The sequence below is a fragment of the Ranitomeya imitator genome, chromosome 1, assembly GCF_032444005.1.
Source record: "Ranitomeya imitator isolate aRanImi1 chromosome 1, aRanImi1.pri, whole genome shotgun sequence".
NCBI classification, from domain to species: domain Eukaryota; kingdom Metazoa; phylum Chordata; class Amphibia; order Anura; family Dendrobatidae; genus Ranitomeya; species Ranitomeya imitator.
In genome coordinates this window covers 1,049,917,411-1,049,934,601 of record NC_091282.1, presented here as the reverse complement: position 1 = coordinate 1,049,934,601, position 17,191 = coordinate 1,049,917,411, and the positions used below count along the sequence as shown (strand labels likewise).

At 39.8% G+C, this 17,191-nt stretch overlaps 1 protein-coding gene across 2 annotated transcripts in view; it reads right to left on the bottom strand.

The window, feature by feature from the left end:
• Positions 1-12,283, bottom strand: part of NPY2R (neuropeptide Y receptor Y2) — a 121,970-nt gene extending 109,687 nt beyond the window's left edge. Inside the window, exon 1 of one of the 2 annotated variants that reach the window (XM_069744113.1) lies at positions 12,043-12,283. The gene's annotated coding sequence lies outside the window, so the exon portion shown is untranslated. The remainder of the gene's footprint in view (positions 1-12,042) is intronic. The other variant, XM_069744112.1, reaches the window with a different exon arrangement.
• Between the last annotated feature and the right edge of the window lie 4,908 nt (positions 12,284-17,191).

Sequence of the window (17,191 nt, the reverse complement as noted above, 5' to 3'; positions counted from 1 at the left end):
TATTTTTTTCTAAATTCTGTATTTTTAAGACTGTTTTTTAAACATTGCTCACAAATACGTATTACATTTTTTGGTCAAATGAGGTAAAAAAAAAAAACAATTTCATAAATAAAATTCTTTAGTAAAAATGTTGCTATGTGAAACATTACTGTTCTCGTTAATGTGTTTCACCTAATGTGTCTGCACACTGTCTATGTAGTATGGTGTGGCGGTGAACCCTGACAGGACCACTACGCTGCGTGCATACAAACAATTTACTCCAGAGAGGCAAAGCTTGATGGGGACATTCAACTGAAGCACAACCACTTTAATACAGTAATTTAACAGCAAAACTGTTCAGTCCATAGAGATCTACTACAGAGCAGCAGTAACAAGAGCGATTATCCCCTTAAAGAGGTGAACAGAATCCATCCCAGAAGTTCAACTGTCAAGAGGTGGCTCCCACCGCACTAGTTATTGTCACCAGCATGACAAGCTCGGTTCTCATGCCGGTCACAGCCAATCTCTTTAGAATCGCTTGTCCTGGTGGCAAGAACCCAAATACAATCCACCCTCCATTGTCCCTTTGGGGCCCACTTCAACAAAAATGATCCTATACCGCTGCCCTGTAAAAATGTATAGAGAAGTAAAGTCAGCTCACCATGTCTGCAATTATTTGTTCCTACTGGTGCATGGAGGCATTTAATCAACTCGTTGAATCATCCAGCCCATCAAGAAAGTGAAAAATCTTCTCTTAATTTCATACATACATCAGTTGTCAAATCCACAGTCACTTGGGTTCCCATTGGTGATGAGCGAGTATGCTCGTTACTCGAGTTTTCAGAGCATACTTGGGTGTTCTCCGAGTATTTGAATGTGCTCGGAGATTTAGTTTGTGTCGCTGCAGCTGCATGATTTGCGGCTGCTTGACAGCCTGAATACATGTGGGGATTGCCTGTTATAAAATCCACACATGTATTCAACCTGTCCAGCAGCCACAAATCATGCAGCTGCGGCAACAAAACTAAATCTCCGAGCATGCCCAAAATACTCAGGGAATACCCAAGCATGCTCGGAAATCTCGAGTAACGAGCATACTCGCTCATCACTAGGTCCCATGAAAGGTAATGAATTTTAACACAGTTCTTTGTGAACCCTGACAAAAAGAGCATAATCCAACCCTTAAATGTCTTCCCTTCCAGAACCAAGCTTCTTGACTGGAGTGGCTTAGAGAGCTTAGAGAGGCATAATATAATACTACCATACATACTGTATTGCATAGGCAACAATATTCGCAAAGATAAAATCTTGATTAGAGACAATAGACATATTAAATTATTCTCAAAACATTACAAGCCTCAGTTATTTTAAGCAGTATAAAAAGTGGTTTATACTGATTTATATGTTTTTTTTTTTTTTTCAATATCATTATGTGACTGATATATGCAGTATCATGCAAAAGGTTTAGGCAGGTGTGCAAAAATTACTGCAAAGTAGAAATGATTTTAAAAAAATGTCATTAATTTGTGTTTATCAATTAGCAAAATGCAAAATGAATGAACAAAAGAGGAATCTAATTCAAATCAATATTTTGTGTGACTCCCCGTTGTCTTCAAAACAGCATTCTCACTGTATCCTCACCCATCCCTTGTAGATTGTGAGCCCTCGCGGGCAGGGTCCTCTCTCCTCCTGTACCAGTTATGACTTGTATTGTTTAAGATTATTGTATTTGTTTTTATTATGTATACCCCTCCTCACATGTAAAGCGCCATGGAATAAATGGCGCTATAATAATAAATAACAATAATAATAATAATATTTCTTCCAGATACACTTACTCACAGTTTTGTAGGACTTTGGCAGGGAGGTTGTTCCAAAATTCCTGCAAAACTAATCACAGATCTTCTGTGGATCTGGACTTGTACACATTCTATTTTCTCTTCATTAAACTACGACATATTCAATGGTTCTGATAAGGGCTCTGTGGCAGCCATATCATCATTTTCAGGCCTACTTGTTCTTCTTTACCCTGAAGATAATACTTACGGTAGTAGCATTTGCTGTATGATTGAGCTCATTGCCAGCCACAGAATAAATTGCAAGCCAATCAGATGCCTCCCTGATATTGATATTGCATGATGCTTGTATTTCTCAGCATTGTGGACACCAAGAAATGGCAACTTTCAGAACTGTAGTGATCAGCCAAGAAAACAGTGCAGGAGACTTAATAGTTGTCTACAAATATCTGAAGGGATGTCATAGTGTAGAGAGATCATCCTTATTCTCATTTGTACATGGAAATACGAGAAGCAATGGAATGAAACTGAAAGGTAAAAGATGCAGATCAGATATTAGAAAAAACTTTCCACAGTGACGATGATCAAAGAGTGGAACAGGCTGCCACGAGAGGTGGTGAGTTCTCCTTCAATGGAAGTCTTCAAACAGGACTGGACAGACATCTGTCTGAGATGATTTAGTGAGTCCTGCATTGAGCAGGCAGAGGGTCAGACATGATGACCCTGGAGGTCCCTTCCAACTCTACCATTCTATGACTATGATTCTACAGGGTGGGCCATTTATATGGATACACCTAAATAAAATGGGAATGGTTGGTGATATCAAACTCCTGTTTGTTTCACATTAGTATATGGGAGGGGGAAAACTTTTTAAGATGGGTGGTGACCATGTTGGCCATTTTGAAGTTGGCCATTTTGGATCCAGCTTTATTTTCCATTCAACTGGTCCACAATGACCAATCCACTTTCCAGGAAACTGTTCATGTAGGAATGCTCAGACCTGACACCCATAATGTGGTGGTGCACTATATGATCAGTTTCCTGGAAAGTGGATTGGTCGTCGTAGGCCAGTTGAATGGCCACCAAGGTCTCCCGATTTGACCCCCTTAGACTTTTCTCTTTGGGGTCAACTGAAAGCAATTGTCTATGCTGCGAAGATACGAGATGTGCAGCATCTGAAACAACGGATACTGGAAGCCTGTGCTAGCATTTCTTCTGAGGTGTTGCTATCAGTGTGTCAAGAGTGGGAGAAGAGGGTTAGATTGACAATCCAACACAATGGGCAGCACTTTGAACACATTTTATAAGTGGTCATAAACTTGTAAATAACTCATGAAAGAATAAAGTTACGTTAAAACCAAGCACACCATTGTTTTTCTTGTGACATTCTCAATAAGTTTGATGTGTCACATGACCCTCTTCCCATTGAAAAAAATAAAGTTGGATCCAAAATGGCTGAATTCAAAATGGCCACCATGGTCACCACTCATCTTGAAAAGTTTTCCCCCTCCCATATACTAAGGTGCCACAAACAGAAAGTTGATATCACCAACCATTCCCATTTTATTTAGGTGTATCCATATAAATGGCTCACCCTGTATGATAAACCATGCTTACTTTTCTTCAATATCAGAAGATGTTTAGTAGTGCCATCAGCTCAGAACTAGTAGCAACCAGTGGGTGCCAGCTACACCCATCTATTGTTCAGAGAAGTCAGAAGTGAGTTTCAAGAAAAAATTGTAGCCAAAAAGTTATACCTTTGATATGAAAACAAGGCTAAGTGATTCAACTATGCATGAAAACTTAAAGGAAATCTGTCACGCTCTTAATCTGCAGATGTGGGGTTAATCTGCAGGTCAATATCATTATTATCCTGCTTGGCACCCACATTTAGCCTAACGCTGCAGGGAGAAAATTAACTTTATTCCCCCTGCAGCGTTTCTGCTTCAGTTACAGGGACGCTGCCAGCACTGGTTCAGTCATTGCTAGTGTTGAGCATTCCGATACCGCAAGTATCGGGTATCGGCCGATACTTGCGGTATCGGAATTCCGATAACGAGATCCGATACTTTTGTGGTATCGGGTATTGGTATCGGATCCATAGTGAGGTGTAAAATAAAGAATTAAAATAAATAATATTGATATATTCACCTCTCCGGCGGCCCCTGGACATCACCGCGGGTAACCGGCAGGCTTCTTTGTTTAAAATGAGCACGTTTAGGACCTGAGGAATGACGTCGCGGCTTCTGATTGGTCGTGTGCCGCCCATGTGACCGCCACGCAACCAATCAGAAGCCGCGACGTCATTCCTCAGGTCCTAAATTCCTAGAATGAGGAGTTTAGTGCCTGAGAATGACGTCGCGGCTTCTGATTGGTCGCGTGCCGCCCATGTGACCGCCACGCGACCAATCAGAAGCCGCGACGTCATTCTCAGGCACTAAACTCCTCATTCTAGGAATTTAGGACCTGAGGAATGACGTCGCGGCTTCTGATTGGTCGCGTGGCGGTCACATGGGCGGCACGCGACCAATCAGAAGCCACAACGTCATTCCCCAGGTCCTAAATGCGCTCATTTTAAACAAAGAAGCCTGCCGGTTACCCGCGGTGATGTCCAGGGGCCGCCGGAGAGGTGAATATATCAATATTTTTTATTTTAATTCTTTATTTTACACATTAATATGGATCCCAGGGACTGAAGGAGAGTTTCCTCTCCTTCAGACCCTGGGAACCATCAGGATACCTTCCGATACTTGGTGTCCCATTGACTTGTATTGGTATCGGATATCGGTATCGGCAATATCCGATACTTTTCGGGTATCGGCCGATACTATCCGATACCGATACTTTCAAGTATCGGACGGTATCACTCAACACTAGTCATTGCTATTAAGTGTAGAGAGCAGTCGCTGTAATCTCGCCCTCTGCACTGACAGGCGGCCCCAATACTGAGTCAGTGTCAGTTAGTGCAGGGGGGCATCTGATTGGCTTCAATTTTTTTTCTACAGCCAGAAAATTAATTCAAAGATACAGTCAGTGTCATTAAGAACTATCTTTAAAAAAAGGAAAGACAAGGAGTCCTGAAAGTAATGATATGGCCCCACAGAGATCTTAAAATTAACAAATCTGTCTGTGATTCCATGAAGGAGCAGAAGGATTTGTGGCTATTTTTCCGAGATGTTTGGAACTTCGCTACCAAGGTCCAAGTTATAGAGGATAACTTAAAGATAACTGAAGGTACAACCACATGGGCCCTCAGCAAATCGGTAGACTGGGGTTCTGAAGAATCTAATATGAATGGCACCGTGCTCGGCTTTTCTTCGGCACTCCCATAAGAATAAATAGAGTGGCAGTGTGCATCATTGACCTCCACTTACATTATAGGAGGCTCTTCAGAACCCAGATTCACAGGGTGGCTGGTTGCCCCAGTGGTTGCATAGTCACAGATAGGGGATCATTTTCAAATTTGAGAATAACTCTCTAAGGATGGATTCTGCACTTATTACAGTATCCGGCTTTAAAAAGAACTGTTCAAAATACATCTGTCATGAGAATGTGATTGTGGAAGTGTGAAATAAAAATAACATTTTTTCACTGTCTGGATGTGCTGAATAATTAATATATTACCTCTAAAATGGTACAGTACATTATAAAATTAAGCAGCAAGGATTTTATAACCCAAGAGATACAGAAGTAAGATACTTTGTCCATCACTCAGTAGGTGACCACTGAGGCTATTGATTGGCTGCAGCAGTCACATGCTAGTATAGAATGTCACAGCGGACAATCTGTCAACAAAAAAACGGCAGAAGACCATAGAAGCATCTGCCCTGTAGCGGTGGGGGATTGGCTGTTGCTATTTTAACACATTTTCACCTCCTTTTCTAAAAAAAAAAAAGAGTCAAACAACTCCTCTCAACGAGTGACTTTTGAATGAGTTCGGAGTCAGTAGAAGCTGGTTTAGAAGCGAACCGGATTCTGGTAATCTAGATTTGACCTGGGTGGTGAAGCAGGAAGGGATTTTATCTGTCAGCCTCTCCCCTCTAATCACTGAAGTCAAAGGGAACCTGTCACCGTGAAAATCCACTCGAATCTGCAGGTACCATGTTATGGACCAGTGAGCTAAGCAGACTGATAAACAGTGTCAGTATAACTTGAGTTTTCATCATTTTCTCCTGTTGTTTCTGGGATTTTGGGTCCAGTAGGCGGTTCAATTAGTGATTGACAGCTTTCTCTGTTTGCACTTATACAAAGAAATTGGTCAGTCACTGATAGGACCGCCCAACGGACTGAAACCCCCAGAAAGAGCCGAGCTTTAAATGATGAAAACTCCCCAAACTGTATATCAATCAGCTCAGCTCCCCATGCTCTATAACATGGTGCTTCCAGATTGGACGGCATTTTCATGGAGACAGCTTCCCTTTAAGAATGCTTTGGAGCTGATGATGGTAGTGGATCTGCTGAACGACAGGGCTCAACCCGAAATTCATCATCTTGGTGTCCAACAAGATAAATGAGAAACCTTTCCCTGCCTGATAACTCAACACTTTAGGATTATAAGTCAGATACATTTTTAATGAACCTTTAAATGTAATTCACCATGAATAAACTATAGTAACATTCTAGGTTTAAAGGAAAGTGTAGGTTTAAGCAGATCTCATCGCTCACACACATCCGGTCAGGATATCGGTTTAGTTACCAAAGTGAACAACCAATGTTTAAGTAATGTTTAGGGTAATGGCGCACACCATCCATCTATGCCCCTTGTTATACATGACAGCATTGATGTATTTACTACCCTACATTTACTCCTCGGAGCTGCGGTCTAGCAGGTTCCTTATACTATTGACGGAGCGTGTTGATTTTCTATAGCAAATTAACCCCGAACAAGCACAAACGTCCACTAATAGCACGGTTAGCTAATCTCCGGCTATTACTTAAATGTTTTATAGGTAATCTCTGGCTATTACTTACATGTTGTATAGGTTACGTGATTGGACTAATGATGAACACAGTAGGACAGGGGAGTGAAGTGTCCTCTCTCGTCGGTCTGATGTGCATGTAAGCAGTTCACTTTTTTAGACTTTTGGGGTACACTATGAAAAGTTTCTATGTGATTATTTTTTGATGTGTTTTAATTTTTTGTGCATTTGTTTCCTACTTTGATGTAAAATGTGGAACATTTTTTTAAATGCAAACAACTCAAAAAACAACAACTCAAAAAATGACAATTTCTTTCTTTTTCCACTTGGGGAACAAAAATACAAGGAAATAAACAGCACCATGTGCACTATTGAATTATTTTCTCCTTGAAGCTTATTGGAAGAGGATTTGAAGTTGTTTTTCATGTAGATTTTGGAGCAGAAGATGCTCTAAAATTTAGATAAACAAACTCCTTCTGAACAAACCCTTGTTTATAATGATATTGTGTTTATTGAGTCAAGCAGAATTATAGATAATATGGATAGAAATAACTAAGAATGTTATTTGGATATGGTTTTTTTGACTGCTAAATTATTTCAAATATGATTAACAGTTTCATTTTTTTCTATATCAGTAGATTTTCCAGATGTAGCTGAAATTTTGAAAAAAAAAGTGATCATAAGATTCTATCGGCCACAGCGTGTTGTCTGTGATTTTCCATAGCACTGCAAATGCATTCTGTGTCCTATAACATAGTGTCATACACACATACCTGCTATTGAGAGTTAATTAGAAAACTAGTGTATATCCTACTATGTGCGTATATTGTCATTATTTGCTTTTCTTACATTCAGTGGATATTTTCTAATTAGGCTCTCTATAAAAATGTACTGACTCTATCTGCCAATCCCGAGAAGATAAAAAAATAAACAGCAGTGAAACTTGTAACTTTGTCATAAATTCTGAACAGAATGGAAATCGTGTAAACTCAAAACACATGCACATTTCAAAGTATAGAGACGATAGATAGATAGATAGATAGATAGATAGATAGATAGATAGATAGATAGATAGATAGATCGATAGATAGTTAGATAGATAGATAGATAGATAGATAGATGATAGATAATAGATAGATAGATGATAGATAGATAGATAGATAGATAGATAGATGATAGATGATAGATAGATAGATAGATAGATAGATAGATAGATAGATAGATAGATAGATCAACTCCAAGACGCCCTCCAAGACCACTCCTTCTGGGAACTATGGAACCACATGGACACCAAAGACAAGAAAAACAACAACCATATCCAAAATGGCAACCTCTGGCTCCAATACTTCAGAGACCTCTATAAAGACATTCCAAAGGAAGGACTAAGCCAAGAACAGGAAAACATAATGGCGAAACTAAAAGCAATGGAGGAAAAAATCAAAAACTTCCAAAACCCGGTGGATACACCTATAACACTACAGGAAGTAACCGAGAGACTCTCCTCCATAAGAAGTAGAAAAGCCGGTGGCCTAGATGGAATCCTACCAGAAATGCTGAAGTACAGCCCACCAGAAATACAGGCTGCAATGGTTAAACTCTTCAATATTGTACTGAGTGCCGGCTACTTCCCTCGTACCTGGAACCAAGGCCTCATCACACCCATCCACAAGAGTGGGGACAGGTATGACCCAGCCAACTACAGAGGCATATGCGTCAGCAGCAACCTGGGAAAACTGTTCAACAGTATCCTGAACAAGAGGATCCTCACCTTCCTCACCGAGCACAACGTCCTCAACAAGAGCCAAGCAGGGTTCATGCCGAACCACCGCACCACTGACCACATCTATACTCTGCACAGCCTCATTCAGAGACACATCTACAATACAAAGAATGGGAAGATATACGCCTGCTTTGTGGACTTTAAAAAGGCCTTTGATTCAGTGTGGCACCCGGGCTTATTCCTGAAACTGCTGGAGAGTGGAATAGGAGGAAAGACCTACGATGTCATCAAAAGCTCCTACACCGAGAGCAGCTGCAGCGTGAGTGTGAGCGGCAAAAGAACGGCTTTTTTCCAGCAGAGCCGCGGAGTAAGACAAGGCTGCAGCCTAAGCCCAACGCTCTTCAACATCTACATCAACGAGCTGGCTACCGCCCTGGAATCCTCCTCAGCACCAGGACTCACCCTCCACGACGCTCAGGTGAAATTCCTGCTGTATGCAGATGACCTGCTGCTGCTGTCACCAACCGAGAAAGGCCTCCAGGACAACTTGAAAATCCTAGAGAAATTCAGCTCCACCTGGGCCCTACCGGTCAACCTAAAGAAAACCAACACCATGGTGTTCCAGAGGAGAAAGAGAAGATCAGACCAACACCCATCATTTATCCTCAACAACTGCGACCTCACAGGAACGGACAAATATACCTACCTGGGCCTAGAGATTCACCGGTCAGGGAACTTCAAACAAGCCATAGAGACCCTGAAAGACAAGGCCTGCAAAACCTTCTATGCCATCCGAAGGACACTCTACCATCTGAAGCCACCAGTGAGGGTCTGGCTAAAAATCTTCGACTCCATCATCGCCCCAATCCTCCTGTATGGCAGCGAAGTCTGGGGTCCTCACACCTACCCAGACTGGTCAAAGTGGGACTCCAGTCCAACAGAAATATTCCACCTGGAATTCTGCAAGCACCTTCTCCAGGTCCATCGGAGCACCTCCAACAGTGCTTGTCGGGCCGAGCTGGGCAGATTCCCTCTACACCTGACAGTTCTAAAGAGGGCGCTGTCATTCCGGGCTCACCTGCATAGGAGCAATCCAAGCTCCCATCACCATAAAGCCCTGATACATGAAGGTGAAACAGAAAAACCAGAACCCCCGGAACAGCCCAGCCAAACCCAACCGGAGCAGAACACCAATCACAACAACCTGACAAAAGCCGGAATTAGGAAGATGGCAGATGAAGGCCAGGAGAGGTATGTCAGTGACTGGAAGAATGATATCATCAGCTCACAGAAACTGACCATGTACCGGAGCCTACAGAGAGATTACAGACTGGCCCCATATCTGGAGAAACTCCCGGACCCCAGAGACCGCCAGATCCTGAGCCGATATAGACTCAGTGCCCACAGTCTGGCCATCGAATGTGGCCGACACAGGCAGAGCTACAAGCCCAGGGAGGAAAGACTATGCCAACACTGTGATCAGGAGGCCATAGAGGACGAAACCCACTTCCTGCTACACTGCTCCAAATACTCAGCAGTGAGGGACACTCACTTCAGGAGACTCTCACATCTCTTCCCAGACTTCATCACCATGAAGGAGGAAGAGAAAACATATATCCTGCTGGGAGAAGAAGAGAGAGCGGTTGGAGATAGCAGCGCGGTATGTGAGCGAATGTCATAGACTGCGAGAAAGAGAACTATGATGCCATGGACTATAGCCCCCAACCTGGACCTGCCCCATCCACCTCCCCTATGCCATGGACTATAGCCCCCACAATGGACCTGCCCCATCCACCTCCCCTATGCCATGGACTATAGCCCCCAACCTGAACCTGCCCCATCCACCTCCCCTATGCCATGGACTATAGCCCCCAACCTGGATCTGCCCCATCCACCTCCCCCCACAGCTCCTACCCAACATCCCCTCAGTCCCTATCCCTATTGCCTCTATACACTTGCTTTGGCAAAACTGATGTGTATTTGGTCCTGCCAATAAAGCTTCTTTGAATCTTGAATCTTGATAGATAGATAGATAGATAGATAGTTAGATAGATAGATAGAACGATAGATAGATAGATAGATAGATAGATAGATAGATAGATAGATAGATAGATGATAGATAATAGATAGATAGATGATAGATAGATAGATAGATAGATAGATAGATAGATAGATAGATAGATAGATGATAGATAGATAGATAGATAGATAGATAGATAGATAGATAGTTAGATAGATAGAACGATAGATAGATAGATAGATAGATAGATAGATAGATAGATAGATAGATAGATAGAACGATAGATAGATAGATAGATAGATAGATAGATAGATAGAACGATAGATAGATAGATAGATAGATAGATAGATAGATAGATAGATAGATAGATAGATAGATAGATGGATGGATGGATGGATGGATGGATAGATAGATAGATAGATAGATAGATAGATAGATAGATAGATAGATAGATAGATAGATAGAACGATAGATAGATAGAACGATAGATAGATAGATAGATAGATAGATAGATAGATAGATAGATAGATAGAACGATAGAACGATAGATAGATAGATAGATAGATAGATAGATAGATAGATAGATAGATAGATAGAACGATAGATAGATAGATAGATAGATAGATAGATAGATAGATAGATAGATAGATAGATAGATGGATGGATGGATGGATGGATGGATGGATAGATAGATAGATAGATAGATAGATAGATAGATAGATAGAACGATAGATAGATAGAACGATAGATAGATAGATAGATAGATAGATAGATAGATAGATAGATAGATAGATAGATGATAGATAATAGATAGATAGATGATAGATAGATAGATAGATAGATAGATAGATAGATAGATAGATAGATAGATAGATAGATAGATGATAGATAGATATATGATAGATAATAGATAGATAGATAGATAGATGATAGATAGATAGATGATAGATAGATAGATGATAGATAATAGATAGATAGATGATAGATAATAGATAGATAGATAGATAGATAGATAGATAGATAGATAGATAGATAGATAGATACTAGATACATAGATGATAGATAATAGATAGATAGATTGATATATAGATAATAAATAGATCTATAGATAGATAATAGAGATAAAAAGATCGATTGATAGATAATAGATAGATGATAGATAGATCTATAGATAGATAATAGATAGATCTATAGATAGATGATAGACAGACAGATAGATAGATAGATCTTTAGATAGATGATTGATAGATATAGATATGAGATAGATAAATTTGAAATAGAATATAATAAACAGATAGATCTTAATAATTAGATATAGATGGATGTGAGTAATAGCTAGTTATTTTATTGGATGCTATTATCTTTCCAATAAATGTCATTAACTCTGCGTATACTGCCACGCTGTATGCTTCCATAGTACGGTGCTGGGAGACTATAGTTACCATCTATATGACTGTGATGGAAAAACAATATTGACACAATGTGGAATAAAGAGCTGTTTGCACAGTCAGATGGGTGCAGCCCACATTAACCCCACAGTCAGTGACCTCTTGGAATAGTCAGAAGCGACATCTGCCAGCCAATAAATAATATCAGAGCACAACTTACAGCTTTCTTATCTGCTGTGGAAAGTCTCCTTGCTTCTTCTTCTCCACCAGCTGACAGTCCACATTCTCCTGGTGCACCTTCTCCAGCAGCAGCATGCACTAGTCCTGCTCACACATTGATGGACAGACCATAGAGATGGGAGGGCAGACTCCTACGGTGGGAGCAGATCTGTTCCTCTGCTCTGAGAACTGCTAATTAAAGTCCTTGGGAGTGAGGGGCGCAGAGAAGGAGCCAGTCAGTGCTCAGGCTGCTGCCAGTCACTCCTCCTCCAGCCCCTGCAAGGTGAGGAGCATCCTGTAGTGTCTGGCACTCAGCACTTGGGTGCCGCACCTTCTCTACTCCTGGAGCTCTTCTCCTTCCTCATCATTCTGCTATTTTTCATCTATTCGCCAAAAGGTCTTATTATTGTCTTCCTTAACCCTTTCTGTGGCTGCACTTCTGCACAGTGTCCGTCTACTGTGGTGCAATCTTTTTCTATGCTGTGTCCCTAATATCTGCTGCAATAGCAGCAACACTTGAGAGAAAAAAAAAAGAAAAATAGCAATTTAGCTAAAATACCATTAATAGTTTAGGATTGGGTTTCCTTTGTTTTGTCATTAACCTGCAGTTTGTAAATATTGGAATCACATCAAATCCCATTTACCTTCGCATATCCTGTGTGTTAATGAAAAATGCATAATAGATAACGTGATCGCTAGGTATTTTTAGACCTGAGTTTCAGACTTACAGTTCCTGCTAACAGCTTATTTTGCTGGGGTGGGGGGGAGCAGCTAACCAGGCATTTTTCCTACAGTGGCCAATTCAGAGGAAATTTATCAATACAATTACTGCTTCTGTCCACCAGAAGAGCCTTTCCTACAGAGTGGCTTTCCATTCTTTTTATAGGATTATCCACGAGAGGGTTTCCCTCCCTATAAGGGCTATATGCTATAAATAGGGCATATTGACAAGGGTCATCTTAATGGGAAAAACTTAACGCAGGAGTATCAAACACACAGATGGCTAAAATTAAAACTGGGACACAGGTGTCGGCCAAGCTTGATATTTCTTAAAAAAAAACTCTACAATGGAGGAAGTGTTTCCATATAATCAAATATAACAATGAACCTTTTCTTTTGGAAACAAAATTAAAGGGGGTGTCCCACAAACAATGTGCATTTTAATTACTTGATCTTAAGTCAGATCATATAATAGGAGAGCATTGTATATTTAATCATGGGCAAGGGCGTACATATCATGCCTCACAGCAAAAGTTCAAATTGTGCCCCTCCCTTAAAAAAAATCTTTAATATTTGATGGGGGTCACAGAAGATCATATCTCAAAACTTTGCAGCCCTTATTGAAGCCCCTAGATTGCCTTTTCATTGCCCCCCATAAAGCATGATGCCAACAAACTTGCCCCCAAACACAGTATGATACCACCACAGTGAATTCCTCCACAGTAACCTCCACACACACAGTATGATGATGCTACTGTAGCCCTCCTCCACCCCCTAGTCAAAGCATGGCGACCCCAACACAGTATGATGCCCCAAACTGTGATCTCCACACAAACTTCCACACAGAATATTGGGCCCCAGATAGTCATCAACACGGTATAATGGACACCACATAGTCTTCCATACCATATAATGGGCCTAACATAGTCCTCGATACAGTATAATGGGCCCCATATAGTTTTCCATACAGTATAAGGGACCCCTTATAGTCTTCCATGCAGTAGAATGGGCCCCATATAGTCCTCCATATAGAATAATTGGCCCACATAGTCCTCCATATAGTATAATAGGCCCCACATACTCCTCCATACAGAATAATGGGCCCCATATAATCCTCCATACAGCATAATGTCTCCACATAGTCCTCCATTCAGTATAATGAGCCCCACATGTTCCTCTATATGGAATAATAGCCCCACATAGTCCTCCATGCAGTATTATGACCCTTAATTAAAAAAAATAAATACATCTCTTCATTCCTCCCTGCTGCGGACTTGGCTGGGAGAGCTCTGAAGTGCATTACTGCTTGGCACAGCAGACGTGCAATAGTGATACCGTGGTGCCCGCAGCACTGAGATATTAGATGCAGAGGCACAATGCATTATTGCTTTCAACTGTATCGGCATCCAGGATGCAGTAGAAAGTGTGAATCTTGGTTGGGGGGGTGGGTTGCGTGCTGACGTCACAAGCCAAATAAAATCACACAGTACGACACATTTAGCCCATGGGTCAGAGTCTGCCATTTATGCTTTAAGTGGTTCTCCCTTTCACCTTTTACATGGTATTACCTTCAAAATAGAAGTCAATGCCAGTAAAAAAGCTTGAAGTGGACAACCGCTTTAATGTACACAACTTTAATGTTATACAGAATTTTATCCAACTATTTTATCCAACTCTTCAGTTGGATTAAATTATAAATACTTGACCTACCTATAGGAGGTGTTATATATATATATATATATATATATATATAAATATATATATATATACACTATCGTTCAAAAGTTTAGGGTCACTTAGAAATGTCCTTAGTTTTGAAAGAAAAGCACAGTTTTTTTTCCAGTGAAGTTAACATTAAATGATTCAGAAATACACTCTATACATTGTTAATGTGGTAAATGACTAACTAAACGTCTGGTTTGTAATGCAATATCTTCATAGGTGTATAGAGGTCCATTTCCAACAACCATCACTCCAGTGTTCTTATGGTACATTGTGTTTGCTAACTGTGTTGGAAGGCTAATGGATGGTTAGAATACCCTTGAAAACCCTTGTGCAAGTATGTTAGCACAGCTGAAAACAGTTTGGCTAATTAGAGAACCTATAAACCTGACCTTCCTTTGAGCTAGTTGAGAATCTGGAGCATTACCTTTGGTTCCATTAAACTCTCAAAATTGCCAGAAAAAAAGAACTTTCATGTGAAACTCAACAGTCTATTCTTGTTCTTAGAAATGAAGGCTATTCCATGCGAGAAATTGCCAAGAAACTGAAGATTTCCTACAACTGTGTGTACTACTCCCTTCAGAGGAGAGCACAAACAGGCTCTAACCAGAGTAGAAAGAGAAGTGGGAGGCCCCGCTGCACAACAGAGCAACAAGACAAGTACATTAGAGTCTGTAGTTTGAGAAATCAACGCCTCACAGGTCCTCAACTGGCAGCTTCAATAAATAGTACACGCAAAACGCCAGTGTCAACGTTTACAGTGAAGAGGCGACTCCGAGATGATGGCCTTCAGGGTAGACTGGCAAAGAAACAGCCATATCTGAGACTGGCTAATAAAAGGAAAATATTAATATGGGCAAAAGAACACAGACATTGGACAGAGGAAGATTGAAAAAAGTGTTATGGACAGACAAATCCATGTTTGAGGTGTTTGGATCACACAGAAGAACATTTGTGAGATGCAGAACAAGCATGGTGGAGGTAATGTGATGGTCTGGGGTTGCTCTGGTGCTGGTAAAGTGGGAGATTTGTACAAGGTAAAAGGGATTTTGAATACGGAAGGCTATCACTCCACTTTGCAACACTATGCCATACCCTGTGGACAGCGCATGATTGGAGCCAATTTCATCCTACAACAGGACAATGACCAAAAGCACACCTCCAAATTATGCAAGAAATATTTATCTATGTGTGTATATTGTCATTATTTGCTTTTCTTACATTCAGTGGATATTTTCTAATTAGGCTCTCTATAAAAATGTACTGACTCTATCTGCCAATCCCAAGAAGATAAAAAAATAAACAGCAGTGAAACTTGTAACTTTGGCATAAATTCTGAACAGAATGGAAATCGTGTAAACTCAAAACACATGCACATTTCAAAGTATAGAGACGATAGATAGATGATAGATAGATAGATAGATAGATAGATAGATTATAGATAGATAGATTGATTGATAGATGATAGAGAGGTAGATAGATAAATAGATAGATAGCTCTATAGATAGATAATAGATTGAGGATAGATATATAGATAGATAGATAGATAGATAGATAGATAGATAGATAGATAGATAGATAGATAGATAAATAGATAGAAGTGATAGAGAGATAGATAGATGATAGATAATAGATAGATAGGTAGATCAATAGATAATAGATAGATCTATAGATACGTAGATAATAGAGATAGAAAGATCGATTGATAGATAATAGATAGATGATAAATATTATTATTATTATTATTATTATTTATTGTTATAGCGCCATTTATTCCATGGCGCTTTACATGTGAGATCTATAGACAGATAATAGATAGATCTATAGATAGATGATAGATAGACAGACAGATAGATAGATAGATAGATAGATAGATAGATAGATAATAGAGATAGATAGATAATAGATAGATAGATGATAGATAGATGATAGATAATAGATAGATAGACGATAGATAGATCGATAGATAATAGATAGATCTATAGATAGATAGATAATAGAGATAGAAAGATCGATTGATAGATAACAGATAGATGATAGATAGATCTATAGATAGATAATAGATAGATCTATAGATAGATGATAGATAGATAGATGATAGAAAGATAGATAGATCGATTGATAGATCTACAGATAGATGATAGATAGACAGATATAGATATGAGATAGATAAATTTGAAATAGAATATAATAAATAGATAGATCTTAATAATTAGATATAGATAGATGTGAGTAATAGCTAGTTATTTTATTGGATACTATTATCTTTCCAATAAATGTCATTAACTCTGCGTATACTGCCATGCTGTATGCTTCCATAGTACGGTGCTGGGAGACTATAGTTACCATCTATATGACTGTGATGGAAAAACAATATTGACACTAATTGACCTAAAACTAGAAAGGCTTATTCTGATTTCATTTCAGATATTGAGAAAAACATGCATGTGTGTTTTATATAGTGTATGTAAACTTCTGGTTTCAACTGTAGATTGATCCCAAAATGGTTGCTACATTCCCTACATCTGCTTTAATACAGTGATGGAGAATCTTTTAGAAACCAAATGTCCAAACTGTAATCCAAAACCCACTTATTTATCACAGAGTGCCAACACAGCAATTTAACCTGAATACTGAGATATTAGTTTACAAAAACAACTCATACTTTAGCGCAGTATATAGGGACAGGGATCTTTATTTTAAACACA